Raw genomic sequence first — 27917 nt, 5'->3', positions numbered from 1 at the left:
GCTGGTTGGAAGGAATTCAGTGAAGAGTAAGTTGGATTAAATTTGAAGTATCGTAAAGAACTAGAGCTTAAGAAAGGAAGACAGTAATACTGAGTGATGAGCTGCGGATTAGAAGGAGGGGACATAAGTATTTAAACCCAAGAATTATGTGGATTACAATGAAGGTAGGGTGTGAAAAGTGTGATGTAGTGTTAATGCATATGTGAGCGAAAGGTGTGTGGAGGAGAGAGATTGTACTAAATTTTTGGGGAGTTTTGAAACAAATGAGAGAACAATTGCTGTGGCAGAACCTCAGGACAAATCTGCAAAACACAGGAGGTGCAAGAAATCATAGTCCACCCTCCCAGGCACCTAGGCTGTGCTCTCACTGTCACCGGAAGGGGCACACCGCCAACAACTGCCTGCGAGATACCAGGTGCAATTACTGCTACAAGGAAGGACATCAGGAGGACCAGTGTCGGAAGAAAAAGGAACTTGACAGACATGTCCACCTGTTTTGAGACCTGTTCTCAGAACAAACGAGCAGGATCTCTGAATTGGTGAACACTCTCACACGTCACCCACTCAGCTACTCCTATCTCAGCCCAGCAGGTGGTATTGTGCCTTATACAAGACCACAGACCCACATCCCTGCAGCTGCCTCAGTACCCTACCTCTCTCAAGGGCAGGCACCTTACATGCCCTACACACCCACCACATCATGAGGAGCCAGTCTATCGGCATCCTGTCGGCCAACATTAGAGGTTTCATTACCAATGTTGGAGAGCTCACACATAGTTTTGTGAACACACTACGTCCCGACATGATAGCTGTTGTTGAAACATTTTTGGATGACAGGACTCCAGAAAATTTTGCAAGAATTGCTGGCTACACCTCATGGATGAGAAGAGACAGGCAAGGGCAAGGAGGAGGTATTGCTGTGTGCTTCTCTAAAAGTGTTCATGCCCAGCACATAGATGTTGCCACCCCTACACATCTTGAAATGGTGTTCTTCAAGCTCTGTATAAACACTAGTACCTCTGTACTAGCATGTGCAATGTACAGACCTCATTGGCAACATGCAGACCCCATCAACTTCCTAATGGAAAATATTGACTCCCTTCTGCTACAACACAACTGTCAACATATCATAATTGTTGGTGACCTCAACCAACACCTTATACAGAGGGACTTTGATGACCTTCTTTCAGTATTTGACATGAGAAACTTTGTTGATTTCCCTACTCACATCTCTGGCTCCTCCCTTGACCCAGTAGTGAGTGATCTGGCAGAAGGCTACGTTGGATCGTCTGACCACAAGGCTGTTTTTACGACACTTAAGATCCCAACAGAACGAGGTGAGGAGTCCACACGCACAACCTGGCTATGGGAAAGAGGTAATTGGCCAGCCCTTTGCTCTGTGCTCGCCACCACCGATTGGAATGCTCTTCTCCAAGGGGATGTTGACAACCAAGTGAAAGCCTTCACTGGACACATCCTTAATCTACAACAAGAATTCATTCCTCACCGTCAATATGTGACGAAGCCTACAGATCAGCCTTGGTTGGGCTTTCGTTGTAGAGAGGCTGCTACTGCTAAGTACAAAGCATGGCAAAGGTATAAGAGACATCCTACCACCTATAACAGGAACTTGCACAGGCAAGCCTGTAGGCATATAGGTGACGTTCAAAAGTGGGCCATTGCTAAATGGGAGGTGGACACAAAATGAAAGCTAGCATCAGGTAGGGTAGGCTCCAAAACCTGGTGGTCCCTGGTCAAGGACAGACAAGGTTATCTGCCTGATGAACTCATTCCACCTCTAAATCGACAGGATGGGACCACCTCTACTAGTAGTCAAGAGAAGGCAGACCTCTTTGCTGAACACTGCTACCAAAATGCAAGTTCCTGATCCAGCAAGGGACCCTCCTTGGCTAGCTGCAAGAACTGTGTCAAAACTGTCAGTGGTGAAAATAAGGCAAGAGGTGGTGCATTTCCTTCTTAAATCGCTTGACCAAGAAAAGGCTGTGGGCCCAGACAAGTTGAGCCCAAGATTGCTGAGAAGATGTGCAGACCAGCTAGCAGCACCTCTAACTCGCATCTTTCAGCAATGCCTAGTACAGTGTAAATGGCCCTCTCTGTGGAAAGAGGCAAATGTAGTCCCTGTTCACAAAAAGAAGAGCAGAGCAGAAATCAGCAACTACAGACCAGTGTCACTCCTGTCAATCACTGGTAAGATTCTTGAGACAATAATCTCAAGACAAATGACAGTTTTTTGACTACCACTCACTACTTTGTGATCGTCAATATGGCTTCAGGAAAGGTTGCTCTGCTGCTGATCTGTTGTTAAACCTCTCCACTAAGTAGCACCAGTCACTGGATGAATCCAAAGTCAGCTGTGTGGTAGCACTTGACATTGCTGGTGCTTTCGACCGGGTGTGGCACCAGGGCCTCAGCAAAACTTCAAGCACTGGGAATTGCAGGCTCTACGCTATGTCTCCTCAGTGATTACCTTCATGGTAGATCTCTAAGTGTAGTTCTCAATGGAACGGAATCAGCAAGACATCCTATTGGGGCAAGTGTTCCACAAGGAAGCGTGCTGGGACCATTGTTATGGAATGTCTACTTCAACGACCTTCTTCATCTCATCCCAGAATCACATGCATATGCAGATGACTGTACACTGACATTCACTTATCCAAGAGAAGAAATGCCAGCTGCTCTAAGCTACATCAGTCACCAGTTAAGAGCTATATCAGCTTGGGGAAATAGATGGCAAGTAACATTTGCACCCGAGAAAACGCAAATGATGATCGTCTCTAGGCACCATGATGGTAATGCTGGTGCAGTAGTAAGGATGAATGGGAAGGTGTTGGCACCTGGAGAAGAAGTTGATATCCTTGGGGTGAAATTTGACTCCAAACTAACCATGAAGAACCATGTTGTAAATCTTGCAAACAAGGCAGCCAGGTAGCTTACAGCACTTCGCCGTATCTCGCATCTGCTTGACAGTAGGAGTTGCAAGATTCTGTACGAGGCACAAGTACGCTCACACCTTGAGTATGCTCCACTCTCTTGGTTTGACTGCCCCCCTTCCCTCTCATCTGCGACTGCTTGACAGAGTGGAGAACAGAGCAAGACGTCTCATCTCTCGCCTGGACCCATCCTGGATAGATCTGTCATTTCAGCAGAGCCTTCAACACAGGAGGGATGTGGGTGGCCTTACTGTTACGTACAAGGCCAATATTGTCAAAGTACCACACTTGGATCCACTTTGAGGACAGCGAGAAACAAGCTTTTATGCCACAAGACGGGCAGAAAGCAGCAACTTCACTCTGGTTGTACCCTTCTCCAGAACATCACTCCATCTGAGATCATATATACCCAGGATGACTCGAGTATGGAACACATTCGTACAGCATAATGATGTCAACGAGATAACGTCAGTTGATCAAATGAAAATGCTGGCCCACAGATGGCTCTAACTTCATCCTGTTCCCTACTTGTATGTCTCATAACAATAAAAATGCTTTCAAATGAGCTGATGTAGGTAACAGCTCTTAGCTTGCCAATAAAGTTAGGAATCCTTAACCTGTAAATAGCTTGTCAATAAAATTAGGGATCCTTAACCTGTAAATAGCTTGTCAATAAAGTTTGGGATCCTTAACCTTGTCAAACCCTGTGTAAAAAAAAAACGATGTAGATAAGTTTGAGTAGCAGAGGTACGTGAGAGTGAGGAACCTCTAAGAGAATTATGTATTGAAAGAGGTTTGATAATACGTAATACTTATTAAAAAAATAACAAAGTGTTTAAGGCATGGGACAGTGCGCACTGACAGTTTGCTATTCTAGGTAATGATGGATAGAAGGTTGACTGGTAGTCGTATGTATGTGTATTGTTGTGACCAATCAACCTGAGATTGCGTGCGCGCGCTCACACACAATCTTCGGCGCTCTTCACCAACTCCAAGGTTGAGGGACTGATTACCTCATCTTTTGTGTATATTTGGATGGCGAAACGTCTACAGTAAAGATACCCAGGTGTTGCACATATCTCTAATTTTTCATCTTGTCGGTACTGTGTACCATTCACTTAGGTCGAAAGGTAACAAGTAAGGTCAGGTACTGATGATGTCAGGGAAGGTCAGGCACAATGAGAGAGAGGGGGGGGGGGGCTATGGGTTTTGTTTTTCCACTTGATTTCCTGTAGTGTTCACTTGTCTGGCATGTATTCTCCGTGACGATGAGGACCTTAATCTACATCTAGAAAGCATTTGAAGGCGAATTATCAATTTTGCACTAAAAAAATATACGTACCAGAGTTGTATACGGGAGATAAAACAAGAATGCCGTATGCATCCTTGGAGAGCAGTGTATCATCATCCGTGGTTCACGACTCTTGAACCACCTACCAGCAGCCTGAAGAAAGATCAAGCCTCTACAGACGGAAGTCTTCAAGAGGAATTTCCCCAGTCGTCTAGGCACGTCTCAGTAAGACGTGCCTAGATGACTGGGCTGTGATGCCTCTTGCCTACAGGTAGCAATAGCCTGGTTGATTGGACCATAGAAGAAAATCGCTGGTCAAAGATTGAACAGCGGAAGCAGCGAATCTTAAGAAAACAGCGAGAGACCTGTCAGAGGCAGCTTGATGAATGTAATAAATGATAATTATAATGATCAGAAATCAAACACGAATAAAAAAATCATTATCGTTCAAAACGGGCATTGTTGGTGCTGTGATCCAGCACACTGTTAGTGCTGTGATCTACCACACTGTTGGTGCTGTGATCCAGCACATTGATGCTATGATCCAGGACTGTTAGTGCTGTGATCTGCCACACTGTTAGTGCTGTGATCCAGCATATTGTTGTGCTGTGATCCAACAGAGAAATTTGAAGACGGAAGGGAAAAAGTCCGTCTCTGGAGACCAACACAACATTAGTGTCCATTACCAGGCATCCGTCGACCCTGTCCTGGGGCTGGCGAGGGTGTGGCGGGTGTGGGTGTGGCTGGCGAGGATGAGGGTGTGGCTGGTGTGGGTGTGGGTGGGGCTGGCGAGGGTGTGGTTGGTGAGGGTGTGGCTGGTGTGGGTGTGGCTGGCGAGGATGAGGGTGTGGGTGTGGGTGGGGCTGGCGAAGGTGTGGTTGGTGAGGGTGTGGGTGGGGCTGGCGAGGGTGTGGTTGGTGAGGGTGTGGCTGGTGTGGGTGTGGCTGGCGAGGGTGTGGTTGGTGAGGGTGGGGCTGGCGTGGGTGGGGGGGGCATGGGTTTGGCTGATGAGGGTGGCGCTGGCGAGGGTGTGGCTAGCGAGGGTGGGGCTGGCAAGGGTGTGGTTGGTGAGGGTGGGGTTGGCGAGGGTGTGGGTGGTGAGGGTGTGGGGGTGAGGGTGGGGCTGGCGAGGGTGTGGCTGGCGAGGGTGGGGCTGGCAAGGGTGTGGTTGGTGAGGGTGTGACTGGTGAGGGTGTGACTGGTGAGGGTGTGACTGGTGAGGGTGTGACTGGTGAGGGTGTGACTGGTGAGGGTGTGACTGGTGAGGGTGTGACTGGTGAGGGTGTGACTGGTGAGGGTGTGACTGGTGAGGGTGTGACTGGTGAGGTTGGGGCTGGCAAGGGTGTGTCTGGTGAGGGTGTGGCTAGTGAGGGTGGGGCTGGCAAGGGTGTGGTTGGCGAGGGTGTGGTTGGCGAGGGTGTGGCTGGTGAAGGTAGGGCTGGCGAGGGTGTGACTGGCGAGAGTGTGGCTGGCGAGGGTTGGGCTGAGGAGGATGTGACTGGCAAGGGTGGGGCTGACGATGATGGGACTGGAGAGGATGAGACTGGAGACGGTGGAACTGGAGAAGTTAGGGCTGAAGAGGGTGAGACTGGAGAGGGTGGGGCTGGAGAGGGTGAGGCCGGTGAGGATGGGGCTGGTGAGGATGGGGCTGGAAAGGGTGAGGCCGGTGAGGGTGGGACTGTCGAGGGTGGGGCTGGAGTTTACCTGGAGTTACTTCCGTGGGTCACCGCTCTCGCGGCCCGGTCCCAGACCAGGCTTCCTAGTTGCTGACCTGATTGATCATACTGTTTGTGCTTGCCACCCACAGTCCAGTGTATGCACCACAACGCGGCTGATCAGGAACTGTTTTGAGGAATATGTTATCTCTTGAAGACAGCTAGGAGTTTGTTGGTAATCTGTCTCTTATGAATGAAAGGAGAGTGTTGAAGAATCGTGGTCCCTTAACACTTATTGTGATCTCTCAATGTACTTATCGCTTCCCTGTTTTCCGTTTTAGGTATCTCGCACCGTCTGTCAATCTTGAGTTCATAAGTAGTAATTTCGGTATAAGAACATAAGAACGAAGGAACACTGCAGAAGGCCTACTGGCCCATGCGAGGCAGGTCCAAGTCTCCTACCGGCTTAAGCCAATGCACCCAACCTAGTCAGGTCAGGTCACATTGACTTAAGGGAGGAACACGGCAACCGACCTGGTAGCACAAGCTATCAGGTCTAACTCACACCCACCCACATCTACTCATGTATTTATCCAACCTATTTTTAAAGCTACACAACGTTCTGGCCTCTATAACGGTACTTGGGAGTTTGTTCCACTCATCCACAACTCTATTACCAAACCAGTACTTTCCTATATCCTTCCTGAATCTGAATTTTTCCAACTTAAAACCATTGCTGCGAGTCCTGTCTAGGCTAGATATTTTCAGCACACTATTTACATCCCCTTTATTTATTCCTGTCTTCCATTTATACACCTCAATCATATCCCCCCTAATTCTACGTCTTTCTAGAGAGTGCAGTTTCAGGGCCCTTAGTCTATCCTCATAGGGAAGGTTTCTGATACATGGGATCAACTTTGTCATCCTCCTTTGTACATTTTCCAGAGAATTTATATCCATTCTGTAATACGGTGACCAAAACTGTGCAGCATAATCTAAATGAGGCCTAACCAAGGATGTATAGAGTTGAAGAACAACCTGAGGACTCCTATTATTTATGCTTCTTGATATGAAGCCAAGGATTCTATTAGCTTTATTGCGAACACTTATGCACTGTTGTCTTGGTTTCAGATTACTGCTAACCAGAACTCCTAAATCTTTTTCGCAATCCGTAATATTAAGATCTACATTATTTAGTTTATATGTGGCATGGTTATTGTCCTGTCCAACATTTAGAACTTTGCATTTGTCTATATTAAACTGCATCTGCCACTTCTCCGACCACATCAGTCTATTCAAATCTTCCTGGAGTGCTCGAATGTCCTTGTCAGAATGAATTCGACGGCCTATTTTGGTGTCATCGGCAAACTTGCCGATGTCGCTCTTTATGCCCTCATCTATGTCGTTTATGTAGATTGTGAACAGCAGGGGGCCCAACACTGACCCCTGTGGAACACCGCTCGTGACGCTTCCCCACTCTGATTTCTCCCCATTTATGCAAACTCTCTGCTGCCTATTTGTCAACCATGGCACTATCCAGGAAAAAATTTCTCCTCCTATTCCATGTGCTTTAATTTTCCTCAATAGTCTCTGATGTGGGACCCTGTCAGAAGCCTTACTGAAGTCCATATACACAATATCATATTCATTACCATAATCTACCTCCTCAAATACCTTAGTGAAAAAAGTTAATAAATTGGTAAGGCAGGAAATGCCCCTTTTTAAAACCATGCTGAGATTCGTTGATTAATTTATGCTTTTCAAGGTGGCTACGAACTGCCTCGGCAATTATTGATTCCATAAATTTTCCTACTATGAAAATAGGTATCACATTTGCCATTTTCCACTTATCTGGCACCATGCCAGTTTGTAGTGATATGTTGAAAAGATTAGCCAAAGGTGTGCTAAGCTCCTCTTTACATTCCTTTAGAACCCTTGCACACAGTTCATCAGGGCCTGGGGATTTGTTAGGTTTTAATTTATCTATTTGCCTAAGGACCATGTCACTTGTGACCCTAATCGTGCACAGTTTATTATCGTCCTGTTCTACATAATTTATCATTACTGGAATATCGCTGGTATCCTCCTGTGTAAAAACTGAGAGGAAGTATGTGTTAAAAATTCTACACATTTCCTTATCACTGTCAGTGAGCTGACCCGAGGAACTTTTGAGTGGGCCTATCTTGTCCCTGATCTTACTTCTGTATACCTGAAAGAATCCTTTTGGGTTAGTCTTCGATTCTCTTGCAACTTTAACCTCATAATCTCTTTTTGCTTTTCTAATTCCCTTTTTTATTTCTCTCTTTAACTGAATATATCGATTTCTTACTTGCCCCTCTCCTCTTTTGATTTGCCTATATATGCCTCTCTTTTGACCAATCAGCTATTTTAATCTATTGTTCATCCATTTAGGATCATTTTTGTTTGATCTGATTTCCCTATTTGGAACATAATTTGACTGAGCAGCTAGAACTATGCCCTGGAAAGCATCATATCGGCAACCATCACCACCTACCTGACCCTTAGTCAGGTCATTCCAGTTCAGCCCACCTAAGTAATTTTTCAGTCCTATGAAATCAGCCAAGCGAAAGTCAGGGACGGAGACTTATTTGCCATTATTAGGGGAATTCCATGATATATTAAAACTGAGTGATTTGTGATCACTTTCCCCAAGCTCATCATTAACCTCAAGATTATTAATTGTGTTTCCCTACTGGCAAGGACCAAGTCAAGGAGGTTATTTCCCCTAGTTGGCTCTGTCACAAACTGTTTTAAAAAACAATCCTGGATCGTATCAAGAAAGTCACCTGACTCTAAATTTCCTGTCAAATTGCTCCAGTCAATCTGTCTATAGTTGAAATCTCCCATTAGCACAACATTTTCGTATGTAGATGCCTTACGAATTTCGTCCCATAGAAGTTTACTGCACTCCCTATCAAGATTTGGGGCCCTGTAAATCACACCCAAAATTAGTTTTTCTCGGCCCTCGAGAAGCTGTAACCAAACAGATTCAGTGGCTGACGCTTCTAATTTAATATCTTGTCTAACACAACAATTTAAATTGTCTCTGACATACGTATGCAGGTTTGGGATCAGTTGCTCCTGTACTTCCAGGTGTAGATTGTGATGTATCTTTCTCTCCTACATTCTAAAGAGTACAGTTCTAGGAACTACAAGCGCTTGAGTACTTCAGCTGCTTGACTGAGTTTTTACAAGCTGTGAAGGTTCTCTGCATGTCGTCCAGTTCATAAGTTCATCTAGCTTGATGGAGGCCGTTTGTACACAGCAGTATTCCAGCCAAGAGAGAACGAGTGACCCAAAGAGTGTCATCATTGATTGGGCTTTTCTTGTTCTGAAGGTTCTAGTCATCCAACTTATCATTTTATTGCGATTGCATAACCCTGTTGTGCTCCTTGAACTCGAGATCTAACATTATCACTTCCGGGTCTCTCACATTTGACTTTGGTTCCATTGAGTGGTTTGAGTTTGTCTTGTACTCCAGTTTTTTTTTTTTTGTCATCCATTCTTCAGAGACGTGGTAAGTGGCTGGAGAGGATCGGGGCTGGTGAGGGTGGGGCTAGTGAAGATGGGGCTGGCAAGAGTAGAACTGGTGCTTGAGAGAGCGTGTCTTGTCTTGTCCAGACCAGAGCTTTGGTAAGATGGGTAAGGAAGAAGGATGGGTAAGGATAGAAATATTGGAAAAGGGTGGGAGGAGGGAGAGAGGTAGGATATAAAAGGTAAGTGGCCCAACCACTTTGGTGTAATTTAAAAAGTGTACGTGAAATGATAAGATATTCTTTAAGGGGTATAATACTAACCCATCAGAGTCACATAGATATAACAGATATATAAGTACATGACTCTGAATTGGTAGTAATTATACAAGTTGCAATTTTTTTTTTTTTTTTTTTCGATTGCACAACGGATATTTATGCGACAATGAAGGCAATAATGTTCTGGCCAGTTTATAGAATTACGTGACAATGGCTTCTTACAGGTGGTGTCTAGCCATAGTAAATAGCATAATTTTTACATTAGATTGTTATATAAGATGTCTCCCTAGTTGGGGGCGATGATGTTCTCAGTATACATAGAAGGGTTCTGGTGTTACCCAATCTTCTTCATCAGGGAGGTTGCTCAATATCATGGGTCGATGATAATCATCTTTATGTATAAAACGACGGAGCCTCTGTGGGAGAGTCATTCTTTGAGTCCTGTGAGGAGGAGTATTGATGATATATTCCGTGGTATTTACCACTTGTATAGGATGTTCTCTATCTGGCATGTATAGTTCTTGCATTGTATAGAGTTTTCTTTTTTAGGGTGTCAAGACGTACATTTATGGCAGTAATATCTTGTTGTATGTGTAAATTTTCCATTTTAACTCTGTCTCTCCTCCTGGTATTGGTAATGAAGCGAAGAGCTCTATTCTGGACCCTTTGTAACCGTAGCATGTTGGTCTTTGTTGTTAATGACATTGGGACACATGGGTATTCGAGTATAGGTCTTATCATTTTATACAGATGTTTTTTGACATGTTGAGGGGCTTGATTGAATCGAAAGAGACTGCTAAGACCGGCTTTGGCTATGTTGATCTTTTTAGTTACATGAGATGTTGAGTGGAGCAGCCTGTCTATTTCATATCCCAAAATCTTGTTAGGGTTTCTAATGGCTACAGGTGTACCTCTGATGGAGATACCTCCTTTATCTTCAATAGTTGATGCAAAACATCCTATCGTGCTAACAAGGACCTTGTCAGGATTAGTCGTAATTCTCCATTTCTTTTCCCAATTAGATGTTCTACGAAGTTCAATATTCATTTTTTCTATGACTCTCTCATACTTGTATTTTCCTGTTGCTTGAGAGAGCGAGTTTGGCGAGGGTGGGGCTGGCGAGGTTGGGGCTGGCGAGGTTGGGGCTGGCGAGCTTGGGGCTGGCGAGGGTGGTGCTGGTGAAAGTGGGGCTACTACTGGGTGAGGGTGAGGCTGGCCAGGGTGATGGTAAGTCCTGGAATTCGGGTAAGTCAAAGAAGATAAATCCTGTGGGCAGCACTTTACATGTAGTGGATATTACCGTGTCTCAGTACGAGGTGGAAAAATATATGGAACTTTTTTATAATAAGAAAGAAACAAGTGTGTAAATCTTGTTACATTTAATGTCACTGGAACATATTGCTCTTGCTTGAGATATTACGAACACAAGTGTTGTGGCCTGTACACCTGAGCGTAACCACGTCAGTACGATAACCAAGGTAGGAATGAGTAAAGTGGCAGCAAAGAGTAAGAGGGGCGTGAGTTTCCCTGTCTCCTAAAATCATGTTTATTTTTCCCCTGTAATCTACCTTGTCCATAATTACTATCGCATTTGCTTTGTCCTCTTTCGTAAAGTGAAGTCTACGATCTTTCCTTAATTCATGGTATAACTTAACAAATCTTTGAGGACCATTGTGTTGCAGAGGTCTGAGCTTTGCTCAGACCTCTGCAACACAATTATGTGTAAGGTCACAAGGTATCCAGAAGATGCTAACCAGGACCAGCAATACTAAGGCAATATTAAAGACCTTGTTGAGGTTTTTTTTTTTTCACGGTGTGAACCAGGTTCAAATATTAAAGTGAAAGTGTTCAGGGAGGTTTTCAGTAGACAGGGAATTAAGCAGGATTTCTCAGCTCCCCGCTGTCCTCAGTCACACGTACACTTGAGGGCTTCCATCAGATTTTTTCAAAACCATGATGCACACTTTTGAAAAACAATCATGCATATTTTATTAATTTTTAAACATATGGGAATGAGAGTCTGCCACTTTTTTTTTCTTGTGAAACCCACACTTTTGCTAGAAGTGTTTCAGTCGTGTATGAGTATGTGTGTGACCTCACTGTGAGAGGCTCATTAATGGTAATAATCATAGACTCTTCAACTCCAGGAAAAAAAAAATCACTGCTTGGTAGATCGCGAGAAGTAATATTGTGGCAGATGCACTCTATCCAGATTATTAGTAAGCCAAGATATTCTTCTTATTACGTTAAGGAAACCTAAGTTTCTTTTAAGTGATGGGTTAGGCGCCCTGTGACCTGGTGGCTAAAGCTCTCACTTCACACGGTGAGGGTCTGGGTTCGATTCCCGGCGAGGGTACAAACATTGGGCGCCTTTCCCTACACCGGTTGTCTGTGTACCCCATCAGTAAAATGGGTACTTGGGTATTAGTCGACTGGTGTGGGTCTCATCCTAAGACAAAACTGACCTAATTTGCCCTGAATGCTCTGCATAGCAAGCGACTTTCTATGTATATAGTAGTATGTCATTGATGTCAGCTAGGACTGTATACCTTGTACATGTACTTGTAGAAATAAAGATATTATTATTATTGTTTTTATTATTACATTACTACCGCTAACAAGTGTTGTGGAGCCAGAGTAGCCCTGTTGTCGACGGTCCTTCCATGTGGTGATGCTTGACTGAAAATGACACGTCTTAATAATATCTTTATTTCTACAAGTACATGTACAAGGTATACAGGCCTAGCTGACATCAGTGACATACTACTATATAGAAAGCCGCTTGTTATGCAGAGCATAACAAGCGGCAAATTAGGTCAATTTGTCTCAGGGTGCGACCCACACCAGTCGACTAACAACCAGGTACCCGTTATACTGATGGGTGAACATGGACAGCAGGTGCCTCAAGGAAACACGTCCAGGTGTTTTCTGGTCGTACCAGGGAATCGATCTCCGGACTTCAGTGTGTGAGGTGAGTGCGCTAGTGATCGAGCTACGGGACGGGATGTTTCTTTGTATTATATAATTTTATTATCGACTACTGCCAGATGGGGTGAGGTATTAGAGAGTAAGGATGTCCCATTAGTTTTTATTTTAGTATGCCATTACATCTAGCTGCTCTTATGATGACTGCTGAGGGATTCCAGTTGTAATGGTCTTGGTGGGGGTATTGTGGCATGCGCCGAGTGCAGTAGGCAGGTGCAGCTAATTCACTTCCTTATTAGGCATTCATCCTGTATTAGACGCACAAAATACAACACCACTTTTCTGCATGTCATCTTAGCCAGTCATAAAAAGGCACAATACGGTGACTCGAGCAATACACAACCCGCACATAGGATTAGTTGATCATGCTAGTAAGGTGTGACTAACTATGTACTACGACCTTCTGATGTGTCAAGGGTAGGGTTGGCCACTTCAGGAAGTTACCCTCTTTCTAGGAACACTTCAGACCACCAGACTTTTGACTGTCTCACACCATAAGTGTTGTGCTGTAATACTTGACCATACTATAGCTGTAGTACCAAGAGTGTCCTCGTACTCATTCTCTTCAAAACTTTGTTTGCTATTAGGTTTAACTTTGTGTATAGTGTATATAGATTGTAGACACAATCTGGTGATGATAATGTGTTAATTCAATACTATTCTTTTGTGAAGAGTCTTTTGTGAAGAATGTTTGGGTTGGTGTTGGTTGAGGCTCAAGAGGTGATGGTCAATGTTAGAAGAAATGTCAAGAGAGGTTTATCTGAGGAAGGTAGTTGGTTGTGTGCACTATACTAATCCTGTGGACAGAGCGCAGGCGAGAGAGAGATAACATAATCTACACCTGGAAGATTCTGGAGGGACTGGTTCCTAATCTGCACACAGAAATCGCTCCATACGAAAGCAAAAGACTTGGCAGGCGATGCAGAGTACCCCCAGTGAAAAGTAGGGGCACCACTGGTACACTAAGAGGAAACACAATAAGTGTCCGGGGCCCAAGACTGTTCAACAGCCTCCCACCAGCCATAAGGGGCATTACCAATAGAACCCTGGTTGTCTTCAAGAGGGAGCTGGACATGAAGCTGGGATGAATTGTTAAGGACCTGCCTAGTATGGGCCAGCAGGCCTCCTGCAGTGTTCCTCCTTTCTTATGTTCTTATGTTCAGTGCCGGATCAGCCGGGCTGTGGTTCGTACGTTGGACTACGTGCGGCCAGCAGTAACAGCCTCGTTGATCAGGCCCTGATCCACGGGAGTCCTGGGGGCGTTGATTCCCGAAATGCCTTCCAGGTAGACTCCAGGTAGGTATCCTGTGGACAGTAGCGGCTAGTTCATTGTGCACCCCACATCCATCCTGCGGAACGTAGTACAATAACATTAATAAGGTAACATTTGTACATTTGAGTATTCGTTAATTAATATTTTTATCTGTTAGAAGGAAATTTAAGATACTAGCTGAAAACTTTTGATATGTTATTGTCACCAAGAAAAGACCTTGACACATAAGTTACTGTACTGTCTATCTATATATTCCTTAATAAGTAGACACTGAAGCTTAGTGTGTTCAGGAAACAAAGATATTACAATATTTACCTAGACACAGACAGACCAAATTCATAATAAAAACCCAGAAAACGGATAAAATGGTGACCAACGAGAGAAACCGGGAAAGATGGTGACCAACGAGAGAAACCGGGAAAGATGGTGACCAACGAGAGAAACCGGGAGACACAATAGTCTGCCTTCCATGTAGGGAAGACAGAGGGTCGAAAGAATAATTTTACTGGATATGTGAACAGAATCGTTTGTAAAGAATATAAAGTTAAAAGTCGTGTGGAGGAGACGCAACTCAACGTATGAAGAGTCACCTCTGAGGGACCCACAGTACTGTATAATCCACCATTATACTGGGTAACTCTTAGCTAGTATCTATAGCATATAATCCACCATCATGCTTGAAAAGACACACACAAGTACAAAGACAATAAAATAAGGCACGATAAACGCTATCAGTAACAAATTTTAATTACAAGAAATAACTGGGATAGCAGGAAACCACATGGGAGGTCAGAAGCTAGGATGGCTCAGCTGATGCTTGTGTTGTGCCTCCTGAGCACTTTATTGTGCACACATACAGAAGTAACACTGGGTATTAGACAGATCACAACTGGTCATAATTCATCAGACCCCCACTGTACGTCTTGAGAATTTTAGTTATTTCATACATTAAAATTGCATCACATATGTAATCTACTCACTGTAATATGAAAATACACTCTTAGGAAGCTTAAACGTTCTTATCAGTACCACTGTAAACATCGGTTATTTTATTAGAATGAACTGTCATCAAATGACACTTCATTCATCTGACCGGTACAAGATGTGCATGCATTATCAAGCTAATATATATATTATCATTAACGATGAAGTGACTTGCCATTTCCTGTAGAGTTAGTTTGGACATGTCTCTGAGGTTGGATGTTTGGATGTAGCTATTATAGTAATGAGGTGATAAATCCATGTGGGTCATTTAGTGAAAGTAGTAGTAGTAGTGGAGGCCGAGAAGTTGACTGTCCTCAGCAAGTGATGGAGCACCTCCTCAGCCGCCATGTTAAGGGCACTGCAAGAGAGAGATAAATATTATGAACAGGATGGTACCTGGTCAATACCTCGAGCACATCACACAGTGATGAGATAGACAATAGGAAACATCCGGGTGCCATTGAAAACGGTATCCCGATTTCTGTATATTTGGTGGAAATAAGTTTAGAGAGTGGTACATAAAGAGAGGGAAGACTTAAACAGTCTTCAAGACACGGAGCAACTAAAGAATGAAAGAATTCCTGAATGTAAATTGGGAAAGGGATTCAGAGAAAAACAAATGAGATGGAGTATCTAGTTGGGAAGTGGCAGTAAGCGGGGAAAAATTCATACCAGTAACAGAAGAGGCAATGTCAAGATCAGACATATCTTGTAGTTCTCCCTAAATGCGGAACATGTTAAAAATGCCAGAGCATGTAAACACGACAGAACGCGGATGGGTGTAGAGAAATGTATGAATGGAGGGAGTGACGGGGGATGGGAGGTTGTAGAATGTAAAGGAAGTATGTAGAGAGAGAGTGAGGGTATGGTGTGTGAGAGGAGGATGAAGATAGGGTGTATGTGGATTGAGCGTGAGGGAATCAAAAGGAAGATAGAAGGGAGCGAAGGATACAACAGGATGACCATCGCTAGGAATTGGCAATACCTCTGCACCTCAGCCAAATTCCTCCCTTGAGGCCAATTCTTGTCTGGGTGAGGTAAAATATCGAAGAGCGGGAGAAACAGTGCATGGACTCTGTTAGTGTCGTTGTTTTGGATTATAACGAGAGCAGCTTCATAGGGGGGGGATAGGGAAGGGGGGTTAATATTCAGTCCATGGTTGAAGGAACAGCGTTGTTATTATGTCCAACTCTTCCCAAGAACACCTGTATGTGTGACACTGAACATCGACTGATCACCGTTTCTTGTTCTATACGTCGTGTCTTCTGCTCAAGTTATTGAAAAATAATAGCCCGTATACACCTGTGTCCACTACATTTCCATCCTTGTCCACTATGTGCGTACACATGTCCACTACGTTTACATATATGCTCACTAAGTACACACACACACACACACGCACGCACACACACGCACACACACGCACACACACGCGCACACACGCACACACACACACCCACCCATACACACACACCCATATACACACACCCATACACACACACCCGTACACACACACACCCATACACACACACCCATACACACACACCCATACACATACGCACACATACGCACACGCACACACATACATACACACACACACACGCACACACATACACACACACACACATACACACACATACACACACACACACACACACACACACACACACACACACACACACACACACACACACACACTCTCTCTCTCTCTCTCTCTCTCTCTCTCTCTCTCTCTCTCTCTCTCTCTCTCTCTCTCTCTCTCTCTCTCTCTCTCTCTCTCTCTCTCTCTCTCTCTGTTTATCTATCTATCTCTATCTCTCTTTCTCCATTGCTACGAACACAATGTCCACTCTGCATATACTCATGTCCACTATGTACATATGCACACGCTTACTACGTAGTAGTAACCGTGTGCATTTGTAGTAGTAGTAGTAACCGTGTGTGTATGTAGTAGTAATAGTAACCGTGTGCATATGTAGTAGTAGTAGTAACCGTGTGTGTATGTAGTAGTAGTAGTAACCGTGTGCATTTGTAGTAGTAGTAGTAACCGTGTGCATATGTAGTAGTAGTAACCGTGTGCATATGTAGTTGTAGTAGTAACCGTGTGCATATGTAGTAGTAGTAGTAACCGTGTGTGTATATATACGTAGTAAACATATGTATATGTACACTGCCTACAAACACATGTCAGCTACACACATGCATGTTACTACGTACATAGTGTCCACAATGTTTACTCACATGTCCTTTATGTAGATAAACTCGTTTACTATGTACACACACAAGTTCACTGCTTACACACATCGCTACTTACACGCACACACCTTGATCTGCTACTTAAACTCTGTTAACTAAGCACACAATATCTACTACTTACACAATGGCCACTAAGTGCACAGTGCCCACCCACGTACGTAATGCCTACTATGTACACTCACATCTTCACTCACTTCAGTGTTGCTCGCTACAAATTTGCTTTGAGGACTTTTACAAGATTTCCAAAAGCAGCCCTGTCCGTGCGTCTCGTAGGCGACCTAGGTGTCAGACAAGAACCTAGCGCCGACACCAGCTCTGTCCCTGAGTCTTGTAGGCGACCTACGTGCCAGGCAGGAACCTAGCTCTGACACCAACCCTGTCCCCGAGTCTCGTAGTCGACCTAGGTGCCACAGAAGAACTTCTATATCAGTGAGTCTCCAGTAGGAACCTTCCAACAGGCGCACGAGTAACCCTCCCCTCGCTGGAACCTGAGCCAGAGGCTGCATTTCGGAAATAATGCTCCAGCAAGAGCTTCAAAATCCCTTCCGTCCGTGAAACCTGATCCGGAGGTTGCATTCAAGGACCAAACGGAACGCCAAGGTTCTGTATTCTTCATGAAAATCCACCACTCCCAGGTAATCAACAGCGGATACTCGTAGTCCTAACACAGCTTGAAACCATAAACGTCTATCATGCGCAGTAAATTTACACGTCTTTATGTGTGTGTGTGTGTGTGTGTGTGTGTGTGTGTGTGTGTGTGTGTGTGTGTGTGTTCTGATACTTATGTCGCGAGTATCTCCTGGCCAGATGACTTTCCTATACTATTGTTTTACCACAACACGAGAACGGCCTGAGCTTGCTACCATCTGCAGCTCATAAGACTGCCACCCCACGAGCCCCTTTGGGGCGGGGCAGATGGCAGACCAGAGGCCTAGCTTCTCCCTACGAGCCCCGTGAGGGCGGGGAATGTGGCTAGGCCTGGGGACACTTGGTCCCAAAGATGAGGAGGTACTTGTACCTCCTCTCATGGGAGACTTAAGTCTCGAGACACTCCCCAGATAGGGAGCCAAGGCCGGGTCACCACTACTTGGAAAATACCCGGGCCGGGAGAATACCGGCGAATAAAAAAAAAAAAAAAAACACAACACGAGAATTAGCTTCACTTCTCTGTATTTACTGTTGCATGTGTGTCTTACCTAACAACTTGTCGGTATTTTATACCATTTCGATGTTCAAGCGATACAAGATACAAAACAATCACAGTTGGAGTTGAATGATAGCTCTAGGCCTTTCGTGTTGCAGTCAACACATCAGGAGCTTGCAGTGTTGCAGAAATGAGTAAGAAGTCTCAGCAGATTAGTTCAGGGGAACAATCTCTAGCTCGAATGAGGCGCCTCATTCGAGCTTGGATTTCCCATTCATTTTTGCAAAACTGCAAGCTCCTGATGTGTTGATTACAAACGAAAGGCCGAGAGCTGTCATTCAACACCCCCTGTGGTTGTTTCGCATGCTACTACATATTCCTGGGTACATTATTCCTTCACTCATGTTTAGAAATTTTTAGCAAACAAAATCTGAGCATTTTCAAGTAACATTATTGTCCACAGCCCGTGTGAGGGTTACCAAAGGTGCTGTATGAGGCCGGTGCTGTATGAGGCCGGTGCTGTATGAGGCCGGTGCTGTATGAGGCCGGTGCTGTATGAGGCCGGTGCTGTATGAGGCCGGTGCTGTATGAGGCCGGTGCTGTATGAGGCCGGTGCTGTATGAGGCCGGTGCTGTATGAGGCCGGTGCTGTATGAGGCCGGTGCTGTATGAGGCCGGTGCTGTATGAGGCCGGTGCTGTATGAGGCCGGTGCTGTATGAGGCCGGTGCTGTATGAGGCCGGTGCTGTATGAGGCCGGTGCTGTATGAGGCCGGTGCTGTATGAGGCCGGTGCTGTATGAGGCCGGTGCTGTATGAGGCCGGTGCTGTATGAGGCCGGTGCTGTATGAGGCTGGTGCTGTATGAGGCTGGTGCTGTATGAGGCTGGTGCTGTATGAGGCCGGTGCTGTATGAGGCTGGTGCTGTATGAGGCTGGTGCTGTATGAGGCCGGTGCTGTATGAGGCCGGTGCTGTATGAGGCCGGTGCTGTATGAGGCCGGTGCTGTATGAGGCCGGTGCTGTATGAGGCCGGTGCTGTATGAGGCCGGTGCTGTATGAGGCCGGTGCTGTATGAGGCCGGTGCTGTATGAGGCCGGTGCTGTATGAGGCCGGTGCTGTATGAGGCCGGTGCTGTATGAGGCCGGTGCTGTATGAGGCCGGTGCTGTATGAGGCCGGTGCTGTATGAGGCTGGTGCTGTATGAGGCCGGTGCTGTATGAGGCTGGTGCTGTATGAGGCTGGTGCTGTATGAGGCTGGTGCTGTATGAGGCTGGTGCTGTATGAGGCTGGTGCTGTATGAGGCTGGTGCTGTATGAGGCTGGTGCTGTATGAGGCTGGTGCTGTATGAGGCTGGTGCTGTATGAGGCCGGTGCTGTATGAGGCTGGTGCTGTATGAGGCTGGTGCTGTATGAGGCTGGTGCTGTATGAGGCTGGTGCTGTATGAGGCTGGTGCTGTATGAGGCTGGTGCTGTATGAGGCCGGTGCTGTATGAGGCTGGTGCTGTATGAGGCTGGTGCTGTATGAGGCTTGTGCTGTATGAGGCTGGTGCTGTATGAGGCTGGTGCTGTGTGAAGCTGGTGCTGTATTGCAGGCTGGTGATGTATGTAGCTGGTGTTATATTGCAGCTGGTGCTGTATAAGTTACTGGTTCACTGGCCACCTCACAACCATCCTGGTGTAACTTGCAAGTAATGCAGACAGTGTCAGACAGACAGCCCTACGTTCATTTTTGCACGCTTAAAGTTTCAGAAAAATTTCAATATTACTTTTTCTGTGTTAGGTTAGTAATATTTTCTAAGATACTTCATTACATGATGTTTCACTCACAGTGAAACGTTGACTAAATGGGTTTTAGTCCCACTGAGGGCGAAACGATGTATAACAAGTTATCCACGTTGTACGTTTTGCGAAACAGACGTATCGGCTGGCAGCGTTGTCTACCTAAGACGTTACCTGTGCACCGTGGTGGCTAGTTTGTGTACCTCATGTACATCCTTTGCACAGTAGTGGCTAGTTTATTGTACATCATGTGAACGGTAGTGGCTAGTTTATTGTACATCTTGTGAACGGTAGTGGCTAGTTTATTGTACATGTGAACGGTAGTGGCTAGTTTATTGTACATGTGAACGGTAGTGGCTAGTTTATTGTACATGTGAACGGTAGTGGCTAGTTTATTGTACATCATGTGAACGGTAGTGGCTAGTTTATTGTACATGTGAACGGTAGTGGCTAGTTTATTGTACATCATGTGAACGGTAGTGGCTAGTTTATTGTACATCATGTGAACGGTAGTGGCTAGTTTATTGTACATCATGTGAACGGTAGTGGCTAGTTTATTGTACATCTTGTGAACGGTAGTGGCTAGTTTATTGTACATGTGAACGGTAGTGGCTAGTTTATTGTACATGTGAACGGTAGTGGCTAGTTTATTGTACATGTGAACGGTAGTGGCTAGTTTATTGTACATCATGTGAACGGTAGTGGCTAGTTTATTGTACATGTGAACGGTAGTGGCTAGTTTATTGTACATCATGTGAACGGTAGTGGCTAGTTTATTGTACATCATGTGAACGGTAGTGGCTAGTTTATTGTACATCATGTGAACGGTAGTGGCTAGTTTATTGTACATCTTGTGAACGGTAGTGGCTAGTTTATTGTACATGTGAACGGTAGTGGCTAGTTTATTGTACATCATGTGAACGGTAGTGGCTAGTTTATTGTACATGTGAACGGTAGTGGCTAGTTTATTGTACATCATGTGAACGGTAGTGGCTAGTTTATTGTACATCATGTGAACGGTAGTGGCTAGTTTATTGTACATCATGTGAACGGTAGTGGCTAGTTTATTGTACATCATGTGAACGGTAGTGGCTAGTTTATTGTACATGTGAACGGTAGTGGCTAGTTTATTGTACATCATGTGAACGGTAGTGGCTAGTTTATTGTACATGTGAACGGTAGTGGCTAGTTTATTGTACATCATGTGAACGGTAGTGGCTAGTTTATTGTACATGTGAACGGTAGTGGCTAGTTTATTGTACATCATGTGAACGGTAGTGGCTAGTTTATTGTACATGTGAACGGTAGTGGCTAGTTTATTGCACATCATGTGAACGGTAGTGGCTAGTTTATTGTACATCATGTGAACGGTAGTGGCTAGTTTATTGTACATCTTGTGAACGGTAGTGGCTAGTTTATTGTACATCTTGTGAACGGTAGTGGCTAGTTTATTGTACATCTTGTGAACGGTAGTGGCTAGTTTATTATACATCATGCGAACGGTAGTGGCTAGTTTATTGTACATCATGCGAACGGTAGTGGCTAGTTTATTATACATCATGCGAACGGTAGTGGCTAGTTTATTGTACATCTTGTGAACGGTAGTGGTTAGTTTATTGTACATCATGTGAACGGTAGTGGCTAGTTTATTGTACATCATGTGAACGGTAGTGGCTAGTTTGTTGTACATCATGCGAACGGTAGTGGCTAGTTTATTGTACATCATGCGAACGGTAGTGGCTAGTTTATTATACATGTGAACGGTAGTGGCTAGTTTATTGTACATCATGCGAACGGTAGTGGCTAGTTTATTATACATGTGAACGGTAGTGGCTAGTTTATTGTACATCATGCGAACGGTAGTGGCTAGTTTATTATACATGTGAACGGTAGTGGCTAGTTTATTATACATCATGCGAACGGTAGTGGCTAGTTTATTATACATGTGAACGGTAGTGGCTAGTTTATTGTACATCATGTGAACGGTAGTGGCTAGTTTATTGTACATCATGTGAACGGTAGTGGCTAGTTTATTATACATGTGAACGGTAGTGGCTAGTTTATTGTACACATCATATCCATCCTGTGAACAGTTGCACGAAAATCTATGGATACACAGAAGGCCGCTTAGAAACTAGGCCTTAAAAAAGGGGTTTACAGACGTACAGTGGTAGTGAACGACAGTCATTGAGTAAACAGAAGAGACATAGGCTGTTTCTGTTATCTTATTTCACTAATAAGATAACTTGATACAAGTTGGGATGTAATAGTGGAGAAAACCGGCAGGTTGAAGAAAGAGACACTTTATTGTGGAAACGTTTCGCCAGCCAGTGCCTTCTTCAGTCCAATACAGAGAAGAACTGTGGAAGATTAGGCGTTTGAGGTAATCAGTCCCTCTGCCTGGAATCGATGTATTCAGTCCATTAATATTGATGGACTGATTACCTCAGACTCCTCATCTTCCATCGTTCTTCTCTGCATTGGACTGAAAAAGTCACTGGCTAGCGAAACGTCTTCACAATATAGTCCCAAATGTTGCACAAGTGTCTCATTATTCTTACAAGTTAATGTACTGTGTCTGGTTTCCTGAGTAAGAGGATAGTGAAGAACTGTGCAGAGAAAGTTCTGAAAATCTCAGTAATAATAATAATAATAATAATAATATCTTTATTCTTACAAGTACATGTACAAGGTATACAGTCCTAGCTGACATCACTGACATACTACTATATACAAAGCCGCTTGATATGCTGAGTATTTTGGGCAAATTAGATCAGTTTTGTCCCAGGATGCGACCCACACCAGTCAACTAACACCCAGGTACCCATTTTACTGATGGTTGAACATTGGCAACAGGTGTGTCTTAAGGAAACACGTCCTAATGTTTTCCAGCCGGACCGGGGAATCGATCCCCGGACCACAATGTGTGAGCTGAGTGCGCTAGCGAACGTTATGTTTCAATACATTTTTATAATAAGATACCTTCATACAGGCTGTGGTAATCTCTGTTTACCTCAAAAAGAGGACAGTCAAGAGCCGAAAATCTTAATGATTTTCTTTTACATATTTCTATCATATATTCTCAAGGATCTTAATCCAGCTGATGTTGTTGCTTGTTCAGTTTGTTAGTGTGTGTGTTTTGTTCCTCACATACCTCACAACGTTTGTTGCTTGATCAGTTTGTTAGTGTGTGTGTTGTGTTCCTCACATACCTCACAACGGTTGTTGCTTGTTCAGTTTGTTAGTGTGTGTGTTGTTCCTCACATACCTCACAACGGTTGTTGCTTGTTCAGTTTGTTAGTGTGTGTGTTGTTCCTCACATACCTCACAACGGTTGTTGCTTGTTCAGTTTGTTAGTGTGTGTGTTGTTCCTCACATACCTCACAACGTTCTCGATTCTTCATAACACTTTTGCTCGAAATGCTCTGCATAATTATCTCTGGGCTTTCTGTATACCCAGTTAAATGTTACCATCTTTGTACAAACATTATATCATACTGAAATAAATTATCATTATTATTATTATTATTTTATTATTATATTATTGTCATTTTATTATTGTTATTTTATTATTATTATTATTATTATTATTATTATTATTATTATTTTCAACAAACCGGCGGTGACCCACCGAGTCAGGGTGACCTAAAAAAAAGCGCGATAGTTTTCTTTTTAAACTTAGTAATTTATATTATTATTATTATAATCAAAAAGAAGCGCTAAGCCACAAGGACTATACAGTTAGTAATTTATAAAGGAGAAAGGGTTGTTGTTATTAGTAGTAGTAGTATTAGTAGTATTACGATTAGTAGTAGTAGTCGTAGTAGTAGTAGTAGTTGTAGTTGTTGTTGTAGTAGGATGAGAAGAAGCTGCTGATGGCTGTACTTACAATGTGTTCGTGTCACTGGTGTTGGCGGAACTTAGGGACAAGTCTCCTAACATCTGCTGCCCTCTATCAGCTAGCCGTAACTACGTAACTAACAGTAAATGGAGTGTTGTGGGTCGCATCCTGGGGGATGAACTAACACATGCCCCCCCTCACCCCCCGAAGTGGTAATAAGACACACTGGTGGCTTTCTCGGGTTATCCTGGGTTATCCCGGGTTATCCTGGCTTAATTAACACTGAGATTATTAATCCAAATAAAGTCGTTTGTTTTCTTCGTTCGTTCTTTTTCTTATTTTTTTGTCTTTAGTTTTCTTTTTTCTTTTATTTTATTTTTCTTCTTTTCTTCTCTTTTTATTTTCATTTTCTTCGCTTTTTTCCTTCTCTTCTTTCTTATTTATCTTTTGCTTCTTCTTTTTCTTCTTCTGTATTGGACTGAGGAAGCCTCTCGTGGGCGAAACGTTTCCAAGTGTTGCACAAGTGTCTACCTCATCATTAAGAGTCACACACGGGGCGAAACGTCGTCAAACGTTTCATTCTCCTATGTTAGTTGGAAATAAATGGTATAAAATACCGACACAGTGGAAATATAAACACATATGCAGTTTAATGTGATCCTTTATTGACAACGTTTCGCCCACACAGTGGGCTTTTTCAAGTCACAAAGAGATCTACCTGGGTGTTCATATTTCTCCTGTGTTAGTTAATTGTGAATGAATTAATTCTCTACGTCACTCGACTCCACTGATGAGTCAGTCAGATTAACGTAAATTGAAATGGCCATGATGGTGCCTGTGATGCATGGTAGCTGGGCGACGCTACCCAGCATGATGGCGCCTGTGATGCATGGTAGCTGGGCGACGCTACCCAGCATGATGGTGCCTGTGATGCAAGGTAGCTGGGCGACGCTACCCAGCATGATGGTGCCTGTGATGCAAGGTAGCTGGGCGACGCTACCCAGCATGATGGCGCCTGTGATGCAAGGTAGCTGGGCGACGCTACCCAGCATGATGGTGCCTGTGATGCATGGTAGCTGGGCGACGCTACCCAGCATGATGGCGCCTGTGATGCATGGTAGCTGGGCGACGCTACCCAGCATGATGGTGCCTGTGATGCAAGGTAGCTGGGCGACGCTACCCAGCATGATGGTGCCTGTGATGCAAGGTAGCTGGGCGACGCTACCCAGCATGATGGCGCCTGTGATGCAAGGTAGCTGGGCGACGCTACCCAGCATGATGGCGCCTGTGATGCAAGGTAGCTGGGCGACGCTACCCAGCATGATGGTGCCTGTGATGCATGGTAGCTGGGCGACGCTACCCAGCATGATGGCGCCTGTGATGCATGGTAGCTGGGCGACGCTACCCAGCATGATGGTGCCTGTGATGCAAGGTAGCTGGGCGACGCTACCCAGCATGATGGTGCCTGTGATGCAAGGTAGCTGGGCGACGCTACCCAGCATGATGGCGCCTGTGATGCAAGGTAGCTGGGCGACGCTACCCAGCATGATGGTGCCTGTGATGCATGGTAGCTGGGCGACGCTACCCAGCATGATGGTGCCTGTGATGCAAGGTAGCTGGGCGACGCTACCCAGCATGATGGTGCCTGTGATGCAAGGTAGCTGGGCGACGCTACCCAGCATGATGGCGCCTGTGATGCATGGTAGCTGGGCGACGCTACCCAGCATGATGGTGCCTGTGATGCAAGGTAGCTGGGCGACGCTACCCAGCATGATGGTGCCTGTGATGCAAGGTAGCTGGGCGACGCTACCCAGCATGATGGTGCCTGTGATGCATGATAGCTGGGCGACGCTACCCAGCATGATGGTGCCTGTGATGCAAGGTAGCTGGGCGACGCTACCCAGCATGATGGTGCCTGTGATGCATGGTAGCTGGGCGACGCTACCCAGCATGATGGTGCCTGTGATGCAAGGTAGCTGGGCGACGCTACCCAGCATGATGGTGCCTGTGATGCAAGGTAGCTGGGCGACGCTACCCAGCATGATGGCGCCTGTGATGCATGGTAGCTGGGCGACGCTACCCAGCATGATGGTGCCTGTGATGCAAGGTAGCTGGGCGACGCTACCCAGCATGATGGTGCCTGTGATGCAAGGTAGCTGGGCGACGCTACCCAGCATGATGGTGCCTGTGATGCATGGTAGCTGGGCGACGCTACCCAGCATGATGGTGCCTGTGATGCAAGGTAGCTGGGCGACGCTACCCAGCATGATGGTGCCTGTGATGCAAGGTAGCTGGGCGACGCTACCCAGCATGATGGTGCCTGTGATGCATGGTAGCTGGGCGACGCTACCCAGCATGATGGTGCCTGTGATGCAAGGTAGCTGGGCGACGCTACCCAGCATGATGGTGCCTGTGATGCAAGGTAGCTGGGCGACGCTACCCAGCATGATGGCGCCTGTGATGCAAGGTAGCTGGGCGACGCTACCCAGCATGATGGCGCCTGTGATGCAAGGTAGCTGGGCGACGCTACCCAGCATGATGGCGCCTGTGATGCAAGGTAGCTGGGCGACGCTACCCAGCATGATGGCGCCTGTGATGCAAGGTAGCTGGGCGACGCTACCCAGCATGATGGCGCCTGTGATGCAAGGTACCTGGGCGACGCTACCCAGCATGATGGCGCCTGTGATGCAAGGTAGCTGGGCGACGCTACCCAGCATGATGGTGCCTGTGATGCAAGGTAGCTGGGCGACGCTACCCAGCATGATGGCGCCTGTGATGCAAGGTAGCTGGGCGACGCTACCCAGCATGATGGCGCCTGTGATGCAAGGTAGCTGGGCGACGCTACCCAGCATGATGGCGCCTGTGATGCAAGGTAGCTGGGCGACGCTACCCAGCATGATGGCGCCTGTGATGCAAGGTAGCTGGGCGACGCTACCCAGCATGATGGCGCCTGTGATGCAAGGTAGCTGGGCGACGCTACCCAGCATGATGGCGCCTGTGATGCAAGGTAGCTGGGCGACGCTACCCAGCATGATGGCGCCTGTGATGCAAGGTAGCTGGGCGACGCTACCCAGCATGATGGCGCCTGTGATGCATGGTAGCTGGGCGACGCTACCCAGCATGATGGCGCCTGTGATGCAAGGTAGCTGGGCGACGCTACCCAGCATGATGGCGCCTGTGATGCAAGGTAGCTGGGCGACGCTACCCAGCATGATGGCGCCTGTGATGCAAGGTAGCTGGGCGACGCTACCAAGCATGATGGCGCCTGTGATGCAAGGTAGCTGGGCGACGCTACCCAGCATGATGGCGCCTGTGATGCAAGGTAGCTGGGCGACGCTACCCAGCATGATGGCGCCTGTGATGCAAGGTAGCTGGGCGACGCTACCCAGCATGATGGCGCCTGTGATGCAAGATAGCTGGGCGACGCTACCCAGCATGATGGCGCCTGTGATGCAAGGTAGCTGGGCGACGCTACCCAGCATGATGGCGCCTGTGATGCATGGTAGCTGGGCGACGCTACCCAGCATGATGGCGCCTGTGATGCAAGGTAGCTGGGCGACGCTACCCAGCATGATGGCGCCTGTGATGCATGGTAGCTGGGCGACGCTACCCAGCATGATGGCGCCTGTGATGCATGGTAGCTGGGCGACGCTACCCAGCATAATGGCGCCTGTGATGCATGGTAGCTGGGCGACGCTACCCAGCATGATGGCACCTGTGATGCAAGGTAGCTGGGCGACGCTACCCAGCATGATGGCGCCTGTGATGCAAGGTAGCTGGGCGACGCTACCCAGCATGATGGCGCCTGTGATGCAAGGTAGCTGGGCGACGCTAGCCAGCATGATGGCGCCTGTGATGCAAGGTAGCTGGGCGACGCTACCCAGCATGATGGCGCCTGTGATGCAAGGTAGCTGGGCGACGCTACCCAGCATGATGGCGCCTGTGATGCAAGGTAGCTGGGCGACGCTACCCAGCATGATGGCGCCTGTGA

The sequence above is a fragment of the Cherax quadricarinatus genome, chromosome 40 (genome assembly GCF_038502225.1).
Source record: "Cherax quadricarinatus isolate ZL_2023a chromosome 40, ASM3850222v1, whole genome shotgun sequence".
Taxonomy (NCBI): Eukaryota; Metazoa; Arthropoda; class Malacostraca; order Decapoda; family Parastacidae; genus Cherax; species Cherax quadricarinatus.
The sequence above is the reverse complement of the archived record's forward strand: the minus strand, read 5'-3'. Positions refer to the sequence as shown.